General features: G+C 38.9%; 1 protein-coding gene and 1 non-coding gene across 4 annotated transcripts in view; one reads left to right on the forward strand and one right to left on the reverse strand.

Annotated features, from left to right (window-relative positions):
• Positions 1-6,133, reverse strand: part of Magi2 (membrane associated guanylate kinase, WW and PDZ domain containing 2) — a 1,345,877-nt gene that overhangs the window by 511,129 nt on the left and 828,615 nt on the right. The gene's annotated exons all lie outside the window — the stretch shown is intronic.
• Positions 5,199-5,329, forward strand: LOC114630063. Its single transcript, XR_003712762.1, has one exon. It is a non-coding gene; the product is annotated as a small nucleolar RNA SNORA17 (small nucleolar RNA).

The raw sequence follows: 6,133 nt of genomic DNA on the forward strand, positions 1-6,133 counted from the left end.
CTTCTCCTTCTCCTTCTCCTTCTCCTTCTCCTTCTCCTTCTCCTTCTTCTTCTTCTCGGCCTCTCCCTCTCCTTACCTACATCCTATCTCTCTCAAAATAGCAAAACAAAAATGAAAATCAAAGCAAGCAAAACACCAATAAGATAAAAAAATATGTGAAAACAAAATGAAGCAAAAGTCACACAGACCAACCACCATGAAAGAAACGAATAAGGATTCTGTTTTGTACTGTCTGTCTGTTTCCGAGCAGGGGACCTTCCCTGAAAGTGGTTAATATACCTAGTGGCACTCTGCTGGCAAAACTGACCTAAACTTTCCCAGCAGGCTTCAGTTGCAAATAGACTCTTTGGTTAGAGGTGTGATTTTTGTGTCCACCTCTCCTTCTCTGTGCTGAGTGAGACATTTTCTGCTAAATGGCTGAAAATATGAACTATACAAAGGACCCAAAGCGCTTTGCTGTTATCAGTGGACAATGTCCACGTTGACGGTGCTCGTAAGTTCACACATACATATAAATAAAATACATCAAAGAAAGAGAAGGCTAGCTTGAGAGGCGCATTCATCTCCCACTTCTTCACTGAGCATGAATCACTATACAAAATCAGTATTCCCCAAATTAATAGCTTTTTATTTACCAAAAATGAACATTCCTGGAATAAATCAGATAAACAAGACCATTCAAAATAATTTCAAAACAAAATAACCCAAAGAACAAGGAATAAACTTGACCAAGGAAGTGAGGAACTTCAGAATGAATTCTTTTAAGACACTGAAGAAATTGAAGACATCTCAAGGATTAGACATATCTTCCATACGCTCACTGGTTGGCAGATGGAGATGATGAAAAGACTACATTATTAAAAGTAATCTATAAGTTGAATGAAATCTCTACCAAAACTCTAGTACATTCTGTACATAAATGAAACAGATAATCTTGGAGTCATGGGGAACCACAAAAGTTCCATGGGGGAAGCAATCCAGAATAAAAAGAAATCTGAGGAATCATCAGTGTTTCATTTGAAGACATACTAAAGAGACTCAGGGATGGAAACAGCAATGAACTAGCAACATATAGACCTATGGATCAATAAAATAGAATGAGATAGAATAGAACCTGGAATTAAGTCACACAGCAACAGCCCTCTGGCTTTAAAAAATAACCCAGGATTTTAAAAGATCATTTTCATACATGTATAGAATGTACTTTGAGCATAATCCCATACCTTACTACATACATTGAAAAGAGAGCCTTTCTAAAATCTGGTGCATAAAGTGGAAAAAAAATCAGGGGAAGCAGGAGAATAGTGGGAGCAGGGTGAAGAGAAAGGAAGGTATAGGGTATCCGTATGGTCAGAGTACATGGTGTACCTGAAAAAAATGCCTTTAGGAAACCCCAGTGTATACTATTAAATAGAAAAAGGCAGTCTGACAAGTGGTTGTAGTTTAAGGAAACAGTAATTCAACACAGCAAGGTATCCTGTGTGATGTTCTAGAACAGAGGGGGACATTGGGTACTTGAATCACATATGTATAAGCTAATTACAATGTATCAACACACACTCATTAGTGCTAACACGCCATTCTTAGGATCCTAAGAGGAAGACAGGCTCTAAGTACACATTCAGATGTAATATTTTTGTCAGCTTTTTATTTTAGACACAGCACCTATATAATAGCTACCAGAGCAGTAGAATAAAGGCAGTATTTTAAATTCAGAAGGAGGAACTTAAAAACAAATGAACAATACACCATTGTACAGTGCATCTTCTTTCTTATTTTGTTGTATATATAAATAACTATTTCAAGATTGCAGATAAGTTAATTAGTGTTTGGGATGCACAATGTCTAATGTTCTGGTCTACTCACATGTGGGGTTGTTATGACATGCACAATCTATTTGTTCCTCTGGGAGCTGACAACCAAAAGGGGGTATGTGTTTGAATTTGTTATTATGATACTCCTGTCAAAGCTGAGTGTGAAAAACTTAAACTTGGTATCTTGGTGTGCTGAGTGTTTCAAATTGAAGGAAGCTATGAGGTCAGAAGCAAGGGCTGTTGGATCTTCTCTTTCCTGTCTTTGCCTCACTTTTTCTTCCATGAAAGGCATCATAGACACCAGTAGCCCCATTCCTGGAAGGATGCCATGAGGCATAGAAAGGTGCTCTCATCCACTTCCCACAGAAAGCAGTCAGGGACCACAGGCCTGGGAGGGGTGTGACACAGAGGGTTCAGGAAGCAGCTGAGGGAGCAGCCTTGTTAAGCTCCCTTCATGTTCTCCCGCTGAAGCACTACCTTAATACCTAGTCATATTTCTCCACAACTCTCCACTTCTTCAATTGGACTTGCCTTAAATAGGTCTTCATTTCTGAAGGCTTCCATGCCATGAAAAAATTATTACATAAATTTGCTTCTCTCCTTTAAATCTTTTCTATCTGGGTGGTATCAGTTATAGCTAGAGATAAGTCATTACTCTCCTACCATGCATTTAACACTGTATTTCTCACATAGCGGGCTCTGAAGTAAGTCATTTCCTGTGCAATGTATTTATACCACTTAATCCAATAAAACATGGAAAATAAATGTGCAAACTACACAGTTACTATAAGTTGTAGAAAATAGTTTAGAAGACAATTAGCATTGATGTGATCAAAATGATCAGACAATAAAAACGATTTTAAACGTGAGAGGGCACAAGCAGAGCTCTGCCCAAAACGAAAACCACAGCACCAGGTGAGGGGCGTGGCAGATGTGGCCTTGCTGTAGCTCAGTGACCTGAACTGTTTCTGATGAGAAACAGAAACCAGCAAAATGGTTTGCCTGAAAACCTGTTGAGAGAACTGTTGCTCTGTAGATATGGTTACTTACTTTATAATAAAGTGTAACTTGTAATACTATTTCTCTAGAAAAATTATATTGTGTTTCTAGGGAAACAAGATTGTATCACAAACTTTTGAACTTGAAGTTACTAAAAAGTTTATATCCTTATTTTAGGGTCCATTAACAAAGTGGATACTGGTTATGCATAAAGGCTGAAAAATACTTCCCGCCTTATAGTTGATATATTATATTAGCTTTCATTTCAAGTATTAAAAATTTGAGTGGATAGAAGTGCATTTGCTTGGAAGGTTATAGAACATTATTAAAGCTTTTTAGTAGTATATTGTGTTTATGATAAGGATTCAAAGCTCAAAATCAGTAGACATCAAGAAAGAAGATCCTAAGCAGAAAAGACCATTGGGAAAGACAGAAGGTTCTGTTTTGGTGGCTTGGTTTGGGTTTTTAGAGAGTGTGTCATGAAATGAAAACACTATGTATAAAAAGATGAAGTATGTATGTATTATATAAAGTAAATGGAGACACATTCATACTAATATAATGTACATACTTGTACTGTGGATGGAAAAATTCATGCAGAAAGTGGCAAAAGAGAATAAATGAAAATGGAGAAACATTTTTAAAAGCTTCACTTTATATCCAATTGCTGCTCCCCCTCCAGGACACTCCCTCCCACAATACCTCTCCCTATATCCTTCTCCCTTTCTCCTCTGAGAGGGTAGAGTCTCCCCTGGGTATCCTCTTGCACTTCCAGTCTCTTCTGGGCTAGGCGCATCTTCTCCTATCAAGGCCAGACAAAGCAGCCCAGCTAGAAGAACATATCCCAGATATGGGCAACAGCTTTTGGGATAGCCCTAGCTCCAGTTGTCAGGACCCACATGAAGATCAAGCTGCACATCTGCTATATATGTGCAGAGAGGTCTAGGCCCACCTCGTGTATGTTCTTTGGTTGGTGGTTCAGACTCTGAGAGCCCCAAGGGTTAGTTGCTCTTCCTGTGGAGTTCCTATCCCCTTTTGGGACTTTAATCCCCCTTACCCCAACTCTTCCATAAGGTTTACCAAGCTCCATGTAAAGAGAATCTTTTTTATTTGCTTGCCTTTGAAGATAGGATTTCTCCAAACCTGTTGTGGAACTCATTCTGTAGATCAGGCTGGCTGCAGACTCATAGAGATTAGGCTGCTTTTGCCTTCCCAGTACTGGGATTAAAGGCTGTAGGCACCACTACCAGACTGAGAAACTTAAAAACAAAAACAAACTAATAAAAGATAAATTAAAAAAAGGAAGAGGAAGTTAGGAGGCAGAAGGAAATCATCTACATATACACACAGAAAGAAGGACAAGACTGAAATTTTGGGAAAGAAGAAAGAAAGGGTGCCTCAGTGGAGTGAAACTGCAATGAATTCTCTCCTTGCTTCCTAGGGCACAGGGGGTTAGCATCTTTTATTCCCCTGTTTGAAATGCTAATTAGATTATTAGCCACTGTTCAGGTCGCTCATTGGGAAGGGGGCTTTCTCTCCTCTTTGTTGAGGTGAAGTCTGAACAAAGCAAAATGTCTTCAGTCTTCCAAAGAGACCTTTTCGACTCCTTGGGCATTTCTTACATGGCTTCCAGAGGCTTCTGCTCAGAGCTTCTTGTCTCCATCCCAGTCCTTCATCCTTAGCCGGGATCTACCCTAAGCCTTTCGCTTACAGGCAAGTTCTCAGCTCTGTGGCTAAAGACATTACATAAAGCTAGTTATCCTTTGTTCTAGACTAGGAGCTGCCCAAAATCTGCCAGCACTTGTTAGATCTACAGCTATGTTCCCGGTCTCATGAGTACTGACAACTATAACAAAGTTGTAAAGTACACACTGAATGCCTGAAGGACTAGCAAGCAACACACTAGAACTAACAGTGTGGTGATTGAGAGGCCTCTCTAAAATAAGAGGAATTGCTGAGCTGAAAACAGTAAAGATAACAGCAGATACACAAAACCTTTGACTTCCTCCTATTTGCCTAAAAGGAAGACACAGATTTGCAACTACAATATGTATCATGCTTTGCCTTCCACCAGGGAATACAAATATTTACTAAATATTGAACACAGTTGTCAGCCCCTATAGGCCTGATAATGGTGGCAAAGGAATCAACAACAGCATTCCCTGACTTGCTACCACTTGTTTGCCTTCCCACAAGTTACTTCCCTTTGCGCTTTGCCTTAGTCTGTCTCTAAAAGTTACTGTCCTTTGTTGAAGACACCACATAACTACAATTCAAAGCCACCTCTTGTAGAATTGCACATAGACTAGATATCTACTGTAGCTTAGTAAGCAAATCTTGATCTGCTTTAACAGATAAGTCTTGAAGAATTCTGTAAGAATCTTCTCTGCCTCTAGAGGGGTTACAGGTGTGGCGGCATGTCACATGCACATCAGTAAGTGACAGAAAGGAGAAAAGCATTTTCTATGCTCAGTATTCTGACCTGTGAACATCTGAGTGATTACTAGTCTAAAGTTCGCTGATAAAAGCAAGCTTGAGATGACTGCCAGTCTGCTGCTACGGGACCCAGACAGGGAGCGAGCCAATAAAAAGTATAAACAAACAGACACCAAAAGAATCCTCAGGAGAAAAATACTGCTAAAATAGTTTACTTAGAATAGAAAGACTACAGAGATTTTCTTTTGATCAGTTTCTAGCAAGCATCTGAGTAGGGAAAAGGATCAGTAATATTGCTCAATTTTTTTGAAATTATTTTAACTTAAAACCATGGACATGTTCAGGCTGACCTGTTCACATCTACTGAGTAGACAAACATCTATTATCCAGCCATTCCCAACCAATGCGAACACAAGTGGGAATGACAGTCTACTCCCAGTGCTTTAAGATTTCTAATTAATTGATAAGTAATCTAGTTGTCAATTACAATATTTCATTTGTATTGATGGGCAAATGGGAATACAAATTTTACTGCATCTTTACAATAAACCCTCAAAAAAAATACAAAGATAGTAGTGGCATTTCTAAGTAATGTTGTGAGATCTAGGCAAGCATTTACATGGGACACAACCGTGGACCAGTGTGGGGAGAATGAGGAAGTGCTACAGCTCTTCCATCAAAACTGCACCTAGTCTGCCTTCATCGCAGAGAACAATGACATAACTTTTGCCATGTTCGTACTAACACCAAGTTGTTACCAGATACAATTAGGAACATGGACACAGACACACACATATAGATACAGACACACATACATATACATATACATATACATATACATATACATATACATATACATATACATATACATATACATATACATA

The sequence above is a fragment of the Grammomys surdaster genome, unplaced genomic scaffold (genome assembly GCF_004785775.1).
Source record: "Grammomys surdaster isolate TR1022 unplaced genomic scaffold, NIH_TR_1.0 325, whole genome shotgun sequence".
In the NCBI taxonomy this organism is placed as follows: domain Eukaryota; kingdom Metazoa; phylum Chordata; class Mammalia; order Rodentia; family Muridae; genus Grammomys; species Grammomys surdaster.